This window comes from Clupea harengus, chromosome 21 (genome assembly GCF_900700415.2).
Source record: "Clupea harengus chromosome 21, Ch_v2.0.2, whole genome shotgun sequence".
In the NCBI taxonomy this organism is placed as follows: domain Eukaryota; kingdom Metazoa; phylum Chordata; class Actinopteri; order Clupeiformes; family Clupeidae; genus Clupea; species Clupea harengus.
The window spans coordinates 23447099-23459155 of NC_045172.1; positions in this window are offsets into that span (position 1 = coordinate 23447099).

A 12057-nucleotide genomic window follows, 5' to 3' on the forward strand; every position below is an offset into this window, starting at 1 on the left:
CACCATGACTGTAGAAGTAGTTTTAGGAACATGACCACATTTGGTAAGTTAGAAGACTACTAGTGTCTGGAATCATCATCACAAAATACCTCTAGGTGTCAGACAAAAGAAACCATATAATCACCCTTGAATCGGCAGGTTTAATACATTTTACATTACAAATGTCTTTTAAAACTATGTGGAGGTGTGAAGTCCCATAATTTCCCCCGTTCTATGTTGGCTATACTATATAATCATTGTTACTGATACTGCAACCGGGCTTTTATAGATCTGCCGCACAGTCCTGTTCTCGTTGTCACCTGTAGGTGGAGCTGTTGAGTTGTGCTAGCACTTTCACTCCGAATACTCGGGAGGTGGTTGAAGAAAGCGTGCCTCAGGAAGCCGTCGTCACTGCTGTCCGTGGAGAATAGGGGCTGATTAATAGGCTGTGTCACTGGCGGTGTGCTCATACCTCTTTAAACATAGCGTCCCAATCTGCCGACGACCAAGCCAGGTGCTTGCGTTCGTCCACGTTCTGCAGAGGCAAACGTACAGATGCTCTACTTTTCACGCTCTAAAACTCCCAGCCCAGCAAACACCGAACAGGTCCCGAGCATAGCGCATCTAAAGTGGTAAGTGCACATCCCTTACCCCCCCCCCCCCCCCCCTCACTAAAATATGGCGCTCAACTCTAACCTGGATCATTTCAGTAGCATTTAGACTGAAAAAAAACTACTCGCATTTTCGAGGGGAGGGAATTTTGTTGGAGAACTTTATTATTTGGCTACCTGCAGTAGAATTGATACTGAGTGCCTCTACACATCCGCGAATGCTTTCAGACCCTTCCTGTCTCCTGGACAGACGCAGTGCTTCGGAAGGCATTGGGTACATTACTCAAATCTGTTCCTATATTTTTTGCCAGGTAAATGGCACTGAAATGGCAGGTGTGAGTTTCAAAGAAAAGCCACTTGGAGTGGAAAGTGCAGATGATGCCACTTTTAAAGATGAATTGTTGCCACTCACACGATAGTAGGAGTCTGCATGAGAGCTGTAAAGCAACCCCCCCCCCCCACACACACACACACACACAAAAAAAACATCTAGAATTCTCCTACCTCTGAGAGAGACTCTTAAGTTAAAGTGGTCGTAGTGAGGAAGACGGTGGTTTGAGAGGCATTTTAAGTTAACTGGAAGAAGTTCACGGCTGTGTGTCATGCACCGTACATTCTCTCACTTGATTCCCGCTAGTTTTTCTCTAATGAGAATTCAGTCTCGTGCTCCACCTGTCTCTCATCTCTGTAAGATGACAAGGTGGCCATAGCTGTCAGGATTCTGCGTTAGGGCAAAGTCAATTCACTCAGCTTTGTTCATTGGGACTTTAAGCAATGGTTGATAACAGTGTTTTTTTTTTATTTTTAAGTGCAAATCTGAAACCGCTGACAGACTTGTCAAGTGCCTGGCGAGACGACGGAGATAAGTCGCTTCCGTAAGAACTTTCTCTTTATTTCTTTCTCTTTCCCGAGTTTCGAGCGAGTGGAAATCCATACCCTCTCTGTGGCCTTGTCTCTGACTGGCAGTGTAGGCTGAGGGAACAAATGAGATTTGTTTGAAAACGGACACCCTCTCCAGACCCTGATTAAATCAGGTCTCCTCCCTCTCCCTCTCCCGCTCATACGAGCTCCACCAGCAGACTGTCCCTCGAGACCAGGGCTCGTGTCACTTAAACAATCAAGAGTGATGAGGTGACTGACTGACCGAGTCTCACTGCTGCCTCTCTCCCTGGTTGCCTTGTAATGGCTGTTTGGTCAAGACCCCCCCCATTCACCCACAGCCAACCCCCCCCCCCCCCCCCCCCCCCCTCACATGCAAAGACATATGGTCCCACTCTGTAAAGTGTCCTAATTACAATTTACTTATAATCATAAGTACCCCTCATATACCTGTTATTACATGATAATAACCTTCACCACATGTGTAATTGTCTAATAGAAGTACACAGTACTTTATTACCTAAACACTTAAAGTGGAGCCAGACACGTTTTCATACTGATGGAAAAAGAGAGCTGGTTAAACTGTGTGCAGACACAACGTCTCTAAGGCTAATGTGTAATTTTAAGATGTAGGAAGATGTTTTTTATTGTTTATTGGTGGTAGGCAGTGACTGACAGTCACTGGCAGAAACTTTCATGAGTGGATTGTTTCTTCAGAAATGGTGGGCAGATATAAATACCCTTGAAGATTGATGTCAGCTCCGATCGTCTTCACCTGAATGACGCACATTGGAGACTTTGCTGTTCCTCGAACTGCACAGCAACATGGAGTTTGTTCCTCCCTGATAAACCACAAACAGCCTTTTGAACGTATTTCATGTCAGAGCAGCTGCCGTTATTGGATCAGTAACATAAATCAAGCTCATCTGATACGGGAGCGACTCGGAGCCGAACTGTGATTGGGCCGGTGCCCATGCCAGAACCAGGCCAGATCCTTTGGCCAGCGGTCTATCCGGTATCCTTGGCAACGTGTGTAAACATCTCCCTCCTGTCACACGCATGTGGCGTGACGTGACCGCTCTCCAGACGCTCCTTTAAAGCTGTCCCTCTTACACCAGGGTGATTAGCAGATTGTGAGCCGCGCCTCCTTTCATCAATTATTCAATGGGCCTTTGACGTTTGAACTAATTACGGCTGCAAAGTGACCCAGTTGAGTTATTTAGGCTTCGCCACTCAGAGGAGAGAAGTGAAGGGCTGTAAGTGGGCTACTGCTGGTGAGATGGCCGCCATGGCTCAACACGCTACGTTCACGGACTGAGCGACATAGGAGGTCCTTTGTCCCAGCTGCCATAAAACTAAAACTATAACTATATGACTACACTGTTTTGCACTATACAATCTACATCCTACACTGTACATAACTGTATTGTATTGTATTGTCTGTATATATTGTTTGTAATTATTGTAAATAATTGTAAATAATTGTAAATAATTGTTTTGTGTATTTGTGTATGTATGTTTGTGAGTTAAGTTAAGTGTATAAGCTACTGGATGACCTAAATTTCCTTCGGGATTAATAAAGTATCCATCTATCTATCTATCTATCTATCTAATATGAGAGAGCTGCAAGACACCAGAATTTCCCCACGGGATTAATAAAGTATTTATCTATCTATCTATCTATCTATCTATCTATGGTGCTTAGAGAAAAAGTGGAAGATGCAGCAAGTATGGATGGTGGAAGCAGAAAACAGAAAACTCCCCACGCTAATTGGCACCTTGACTAGCGCTTAACTTGCACTTCAGCAGTTACATTCCTGCACTTCTTTTTCCTTTCTAGGTCGTTTTTCTAATTCTTATGTAAAGTAGTATTTACTGTTACACCATGTTTTTTTTATTGCTCTTAGCTTGACTTTTCTCTCCCTTGTACGTCGCTTTGGACAAAAGCGTCTGCTAAATGACAATGTAAATGTAAATGAATTAACTTTTTTTCTGCCACCGTACAAGGTTACAAGCACAAGGGTTTAACTAATTCTACCCTGAAGGAGAATAATGTAGAACTTTAAAATGTGCGTTTGGCCAAAGGCCTCTGTTCAGTCTGATGCCTGCCTATCTGTCTCATTTTGGAGCCAGGCGTATCTATGAGTCTCTCTGGGCTCCTCGGCCAAGAGAAGCTTTCATTTCTAACTCGCCTTTGCCAGCCAAGAGGGACGAGGATTTCACCACGGAACACAAACAGTGGATGCACTTTCAGTAGCCCAAATTACTATTATTTCATTTAATTTCATATTCATACAGTTAAAAAATGTATCATTTTGAAACCTACATTAATGTATACAACGGCCACTTCTGATGAAACTGTGGCATTAAGTCTGAAAGTCTGACAGTCAGTCTGATATCTTTCCGCCCTCCAGATTTCTAGGTCTCTGACCAGGGGTGCCCATCACGGGCGAGATGATGGTCATTAGGGGTGCCCATCACGGGCGAGATGATGGTCATTAGGGGTGCCCATCACGGGCGAGATGATGGTACCAGGGGTGCCCATCACGGGCGAGATGATGGTCATTAGGGGTGCCCATCACGGGCGAGATGATGGTCGTTAAAGATGAGACTGGATGGAAGTGGGGCGAGGCTCCACAGCCTGTTTGATTGGCTAAACCGTAGTGAGCTCCAAAGCCTGTTTGATTGGCTAAACCGTAGTGAGCTCCAAAGCCTGTTTGATTGCCTAGAACCATAGTGAGCTCCTCAGCCTGTTTGATTGGCTAAACCATAGTGAGCTCCTCAGACTCCATCATAACTCAGCCAGAGTTCTAACCAGGTCACCATGTTCACAGTCTTACGGAGCCGACTGACCTCAAGAAAATGGCCGTCCTTTAATACCGTCCTTTAATCGGTATGGATAATCTCATAGGTCTACTCGTGCAGTCAGGTGAGCGCATTCTCCCGGTGGTGACTGACTGACCTTGTCTTTGGGGTGGGGGGGTGGGGAAGGTGTATGGATGGTTATGGTTAGGCTCTTGAGATTACCCCGTGCCCAAGATATACCAAAATTTTGAAAATGTGTATTTTTATGATTTATTTCAAATGTTGTCACAGTAACTACAGACGATTTCTGTAACACAAATGATTCCAGAAGTTTTGACTGGCTTTCAGCTTGGTGGGCTTTCTGACTGCCCTCAGTGTATGCAATGGTGCGTTTAGATTTCTAAGCAGTGATAATCATGTCTTATTATACGGCTCTTCAGAATGTTCCAAAAAGTTCAGTTGATTTGAATGGGCCATCCCAACGTTCGCCGGTGAATATTTCCTGATATTCACCGCTGCGAAAAGATATTGACCGCTGTCATTGGCAACGGGTTTTGTGCTTCTAATTCACATATTTCATATCATTCCGCAAATAGTCCGGTCATTTAACGTAACAGACTCATTGTAATTTGAAGTCAGCAAGTAATGGGTTGCTAAGCAACACCTGAAACTTAAAAGTTCTATTTGCTTGAAGAACTATTTTTTCTTAGCAGAAATCACGAAACGGCAACTAAATAATTAAAAAGAGGTATTTTGGAGGAATGTTTTCTATCGTTTTTGGCAAGTAACCTTATAAAAGGCGGGATAATGTATTGTCCGTCGGTCATTATCCAAAAATAAATCCCTTCGGGACGAAACAACACCCCTCCACTGCGCGTCGGGGTGCTGCCCGCCCCGTCGGGATTTATTTTTGGATAATGACCTCCGGACAATACATTATCCCTTACATATCGCATCCTTGTCATAACTGGCTCGCTGCTTTGGATTGCCTACTCAGGAATGCCTGTTCAAGCTGAGGTGCGGACTTCCAGCTTTCCTGTACAGTACTCGCACAGCTCACACTAGAACGCAATCATGGACTCCTGATCATCTGACGCACACAGTCCCAAAATGCCACTGCCTCGTCAGGATTGATTTTTTCTCTATCTAAACGAGGCGGGCCATCGATGAGGGGCCTGCGTGTCTAATTAGCGGTTAAACAGTTGCTAGGCTCCCAAGGCCCGCTGCACAGGGCTCCCAAGGCCCGCTGCACAGGGAGACTCACTACGCCCACAGACTACACTGTCACTCTAGATCACAGTGCATTGTGACCACATCTTCCATTCATTTTTTTAAATCAATATTAAAACACACTCTCCTGGACCCCGAATCCACCATCACGGGGTGTGTGTGTGTGTATGTTTGGGGGGGTGTGTGTGTTTGGGGGTGGGGGGTGGGTTAGGCTTTGAGCTGTCAGGAAACAATGTATTACCCCCAAGATAAGTCAATGCAGTCTCTGAAGGGGTAATTGAGCCACACATAACTATAATGCAATACAGAAGGAGGGAGAGCGGTATGGGTGCTATCCATTAATCTGCCATATATTGGGGGAGCGAGAATTATCCTAAGCACCTTATCCCCCCCTCACCTGATCCCTGCTGAGCCAATTGATTGTGTTTGGGTCATTATGCGCCGAGTGCAATGCATCCTGGACGACAGTTTCCTGAGCGCTGGGGTAAACAGATTTAGGAGGCGAGCGAGATAGACCGTCGCTTGAGCCACAATGGAGCACCCGGCTGAAAGTAAACAGATTTAGGAGGCAAGAGGGAGGGACCACCACTTGAGCCAAAATGGAGGACCGTCTGAAAACACACTTGGACTGTGTGGCTTTCCAGTGACACCCTCCTCCGGTGCACACCTGGCTGTGGTGTAATCAGCTTCGACTCCGTACATTCATTAGAAAAAGATGCACTGGCAGTGCTGGAAAGGTGCGAGGTTTATGGATTGTACCCACTAAATAACCTGAACCATTTCTATAAAGAACCATATTAAAGAGCCTTCAATAATAGGGGGAAACCGGGGGAACCTATAGTTGAACATATATTTTGAAATCATTCAAGATGTACTGAAAACATTAGAACGTACTACTCAGAACCTGCCTTAAAAAACCCTTCACATGTCATACAGATCTGTATCATTTTCCAGAAGCTTCACATGTCGGGGGGCGACAGTGGTACAGGGGGTAGAGAAGTCGTTTAGTATTCAGAAGGTTGCTAGTTTGATTCCCTGTCGAAGTGTCCTTGAGCAAGACACTGAACCCCTAATTGCTCCTGATGTGCAGTGTGCCATCAGTGTAAATGTAAAATGTGTATACATCCTTGTAAGTCGCTTTGGATAAAAGCGTCTGCTAAATGACAAAATGTAAAATGTAAAATGTAAATGTCATATAGATCTATATCATTTTCCAGGCAAATATCTGTCTTTGGGCTCCTCAGCCCGGCTTTTATCTCTAACCCTCTGTCCTGGGAAGAAGGCCAGTGGTGGGATGATCAATACGCTGGTTTAGCTTCTGGAAGGCCAGTGGTGGGATGATCGTTACGCTGGTGTGGCTTCACTGACCCTGCAGATGGACGAGGAGTGATTCAAACAGGTGCTCCTGGGCCTCCCTCCAACCTGCGCTACACCTGACCTCCCAGCCCTGTACACTACAGACTGGCAGCACCGCCCCGCCATTAGTATTCTGATCCCGACTCCAGCTCTGAGACTCACAGTGGAGATTTGATGGTATCTTCAGTGTTAAATCTCTACAGTCCTGTCTGGGGGCGTTTTACAGCTGAGGTCACATGACCTCCCACAGGAGGCAGCCCTGATCTGGCACAGATTCTGATCACTGGTCAATGGACTCTTACACAGATCCTGCCCACTGGTCACTGGAATCTTACACAGATCCTGACCAGTGGTCACTGGACTCTTACACGGTTTCCTGTTTCCTGCCTGAAGGCTTCACAGACTCCCAAACAAACGTACACAAACTCGTCACAACTTGCGTGCATTTCAAAGGGAGGCTCACACGGGCAGTGGAGAGATTGTTCTCTATCTGGTGGTTCCATATCTGGAGTTCTCTCTCTGGAGTTCTCTCTCTGGCATTCTCTATCAGAATGTCTGAATCTGGAGATCTCTATCTAAACCTCTGTGTAGAGTTCTCTGTCTGGACTCAAGTGCAGACAGTCCTCTCTGATCCCCGCTGTGGTCGGTGGAAGACGCCTGAAGGACTATTTGAGTGTCTGAGGGCAAGTAGACACCATGTCTGTTCGCAGGCTCATTTCCTATTTTCAATCTCATCACATCAGGGCTGTTTGATGGGCATTATGTTCATATCCCTGAGCTCTAAGCCTTGCTCAGCTCGCTGCCTTCCTCTCCTGGTTTTATTAACACTGCCACTGATATTGTTGCCCCCCCACCAGCGCCCCCCCCCCCTTGCGCTAGTTTGCCAAACAAAAACAAGCAAAAGTCATTTGAATGGGGCTGGCTCTCCCCGCTGGGAGAACACCATGCAGTGCTACTCGTCTTCCTCTGCTGTCCGCTCAATATCCCTCCATCCCCGCCGTTATTAAACCAATCCCCCCCCCCTCTCTTCCTCCTCCTCCCCTCATTTCTGTAATAAAGGAGTGTAGCTGTGTGTGTGTGTGTGTGTGTGTGTGTGCTGAGGGGCCTGCGGGCCTACAGTCGCAGGTGTGGGCAGGCGGCTAGGTTGGCAGCGGGGTCTGTAGGTACAGAGGGGGCATGTCAGGAAACTGCCGTAGCGCTGAGATGTTCATTACTCAGAGGCCTCCTCACGCCTCCTTGCTCCTGACAGCTCCACTACAGCAGCCTTATTAAAAGCAGACCTGGACCTTACGCCACTCAGGGAGGAGAGAGAGAGAGAGAGAGAGAGATAGGGGAGGGAGAGAGAGACGGGTTGAGAGAGGAGAGAGAGACGGGTTGAGAGAGAGGAATGATAATGAAGAGAAGATATGGAAAGCAATGTAGGTAATAGATGACTAGAAATAGAATAGATGAAGAAAAATATATATGCATGTATACCTGTTTGCATATGGATGTGGATGCATATGTTTGTTTATGCATGTGTGTGTGTATGCATATGTTGATGTATTTATCATATGTGTGTGTGTGTGTGTGTGTGTGTGTGTGTGTGTGTGTGTGTGTGTATGTGCGCGAGTATGTCAGACACCCCAGGATTTTGCGATTGCAACTATTAACGCAAATTCGACCAATCCCTGTGAATTCAGCGCGACATTGCAATTTTAACCAACCACCGCAACTTTCCCGCAAAATTTGACCAATCATCGTCGTCCCCCACAACTCCCTCCCTTCTGCCTTACTTTCGTGTTATGTTCGAGAGCTGCAGCAGACATGTGTGAGTCCAGTGTCTCACATTTGCCCACCAAAATAACAGCAAAAGATCTAAAAAAACAGTACCCTGGCATTCTACATGAAAGCGGAGGGAAACTATTTTGCATTGTGGTCGAACATAATGGAAATCGTCGATTAATAAGGATTAACGATAATAAACATAGAATGAAAATGGCAGAAACGTCTAGAATGAAATCATTCAAACAAACATAAATGTATTGAAACCTTTTGAATCTGGATTCAGTGTTTACATAGGCTTCATAAGTTCTGTATACTGTTACTGAAGGTGTGTTATGTTTCCAGTGAAGGACTGTGCACTGTACGTTATGTTTACATAATTTTATGCATTCAAGACATTAATGGATACAAAAAAAGAGTACTTGATTTTGCATTCTTTAGGCATCCTCAGCATTAATTTACTGTGAGGTTCTGTGCACTGTGCAAAATCTTGAACTGTGACCCTTTTTTTCCCCCATTATATGTGAAGGCTGAGACATTCATAACATCTTATTCTTTTAGTCTTACTGATGGTCCTTTTGTAATACCAACAGGTGCACTTCGTTGTGGATAAATAAAGCCTATTTTGCTACATTTTTGTAGTCCTGGTAATCTTTTGTTTGGCATGTTGGTAAGGTTATTTAGAAGACAATTTCTCAGTGGTTTTGTTCTTTAGTTAATGTTTGTTCATTAATTACTAAATTAATAATTAGTAAAATAATTAATTAAATAATTACTTATTCTTTAACAAATTACTCAATTATACAAAGAGGGAAATTCGCAACTTTTTATCGCAACTTTCACTTGCTCCCCCAATTTCATCACAACAAACACCTAAAAAACACTTTCATCGCAATTTTTGGGAAAAGCTCCCGCGAAATCAGGAATTTTAGGCCGCAACTATCTCAAAAAAGGCCCGCAAAATCCTGGTGGGACTGGTATGTGCGTGCGTGAGTGTGTATGTATGTGTTTGTTTAGATGTTGTATGCATGTCCTTGAGCATGTGTATGTGTGTGTGTGTGTGTGTGTGTGTGTGTATGTGTGTTCGGAGGAGAGGAGACTTGTCCACCTGCTGTCCAGTGGGCTTCAGGGAAATAGTGTTGTCATCAACCAAACCAAAAGCGCTAACACAGGGCAGAGACTCAGGAGGAATGCTAATATGGTTAAAACAGAACTGACATTTCTGACAGTTTACATTGAAAACCATTAAGGATTTTACATTATGCTGATGGCTGTTTTTACAACCGAAAGGTGTCTTCTATTATCCTCCTCCAATCTTACTATAATGAGGAATGTTTCTCCGTGTTCATGGAGAAGTTCAGCCATTTTCAGGCAAAAGGCAAGGTTCTAGTTTGAGGCCATTTAAATTTGAGTTTAACAGTTTACCTAAAAGAACAGAAACAAAACAAATCAAATCACCAGATCCACTCAACTGACAAATATACAATATCCCTACAGGTGGAAAAATAACACTAAACACTAAAGATCATTACCAAGAGGCTATTGACAGCCGACATTATTACTTGACACCGTTCTAAAGAAAGTGTACCCTCACAATGATGAAGGCATTCATTTATTACTAAAGGACATTATAAATATAGTTCGGCATCAGCAGTCATGAGAAATATGGGCAAAAAAAAACAAATCAAAATCTAATACTGAAAAGTGGTTTGACCGTGAATGTAAAGACACACGGAAAAAACAAGAACTATTTCTAAACCTAAAACACAGGGACCCCAATAATCAAGACCTACACCTTCAATACATAATTCTAATTTCTTCAAAAATACAAACACTCAAAATGAAGAAGGAACAACACATAAATCATCTTTTTAACACAATGGAAGAATCTATAAATACGAACGGCTTCTGGCAAAACTGGGACATACCCGTATAAAACCAAAGAACGTTTGGCTATCCAAAATGGAAGTAGTTGGAAAACACACTTTGAAAACCTTTTATAAAAAAAGGTAAAAAAAACAAACAGCCAATATTACAAGAATGATCAAAAACCCCTGGACTTTTATTTGACAGAGTAAGAGTTTACAGATAAACTGCATACGTATCAATAGCAATATGGGAAAACTTGTTTTGTATGGAGCAGAATAGAGACTACAAAACTTCATCAGAGAACATAACATCTTAGAAAATGGCCAAATTAGACTCTTAGACCAAAACCCAGGACATCTGACCACCTTTACACCCGCCACACAATTATTCAGACAAAGGAAAGCAAAATAGTTTTCCTGTTTTGTTGATTTTGAAAAGACCTTTGACATAGGCCCTTGCCTATTTTAAAACATTATTAGTAAGTGGAATCGGAGGGAAAACCTTCAACACCATGACATCTATTTTGGAAACAATAAATGTTCTGTAATAATTGGAAACTCTCAGACAGAGTGTTTTGCCCAACAACGAGCGTTAGACGAGGTTGACCATTAAGCCTCTCCCTATTCAATCTTCCTATAAATGAATTGGCCCAAACACTGAACAGCTCTTCAGCTCCAGGCCGTCTGTGTGTGAGTGTGTTTAGCTCTTCAGCTCCAGGCCGTGTGTGTGTGTGTGTGTGTGTGTGTGTGTTTAGTTCTTCAGCTCCAGGCCGTCTGTGTGTGTGTGTGTGAGTGTATGTGTGTGTGTGTGTGTGAGTGTGTGTGTGTGCGTGTGTTTAGCTCTTCAGCTCCAGGCTGTGTGTGTGTGTGTGTGTGTGTGTTTAGTTCTTCAGCTCCAGGCTGTCTCCGTTAAAGAATCAGAGGTTAAGTGCCTTTTATTTGCACATGACCTTCATAGTGTCCAGCACTGAAGAGGGATTACAACAGCTACTCTAATTTTAGACACATTTTTGTTAGACTTGGGCTAAAAGCAAAAATCATGATTTTTCTAAATAAATCCAGGTACCAGGGAAACAAATTTAACTTTAAACTAGATAATACAGTCCTTCAACTTGCACATTCATATACCCATCTAGGCTTTATAATTAGTTCTATGTTATAATTTCAAAGGAGTTTCAGGACAAAGCGATGCAAGTTTTCTCTACAATCAGTAGAACAATTAATAATGAAATTCCTATAAATATCTGGCTAAAAATCTTTACCAATATAATTGAAACCAATCGCTCCATATGGTGGTGTGCTATGGGGACCATTAAAGACTCACTGAAACCCTCCATACACACATCTGTTAAAAATACACTGAAACACTCCACACACACATCTGTACACTGGAACACTCCACACACACATCTGTACACTGAAACACTCCACACACACATCTGTATAAATACACTGAAACACTCCACACACACATCTGTATAAATACACTGAAACACTCCACACACACATCTGTATACATACACTGAAACACTCCACACACACACACATCTGTACACTGAAACACT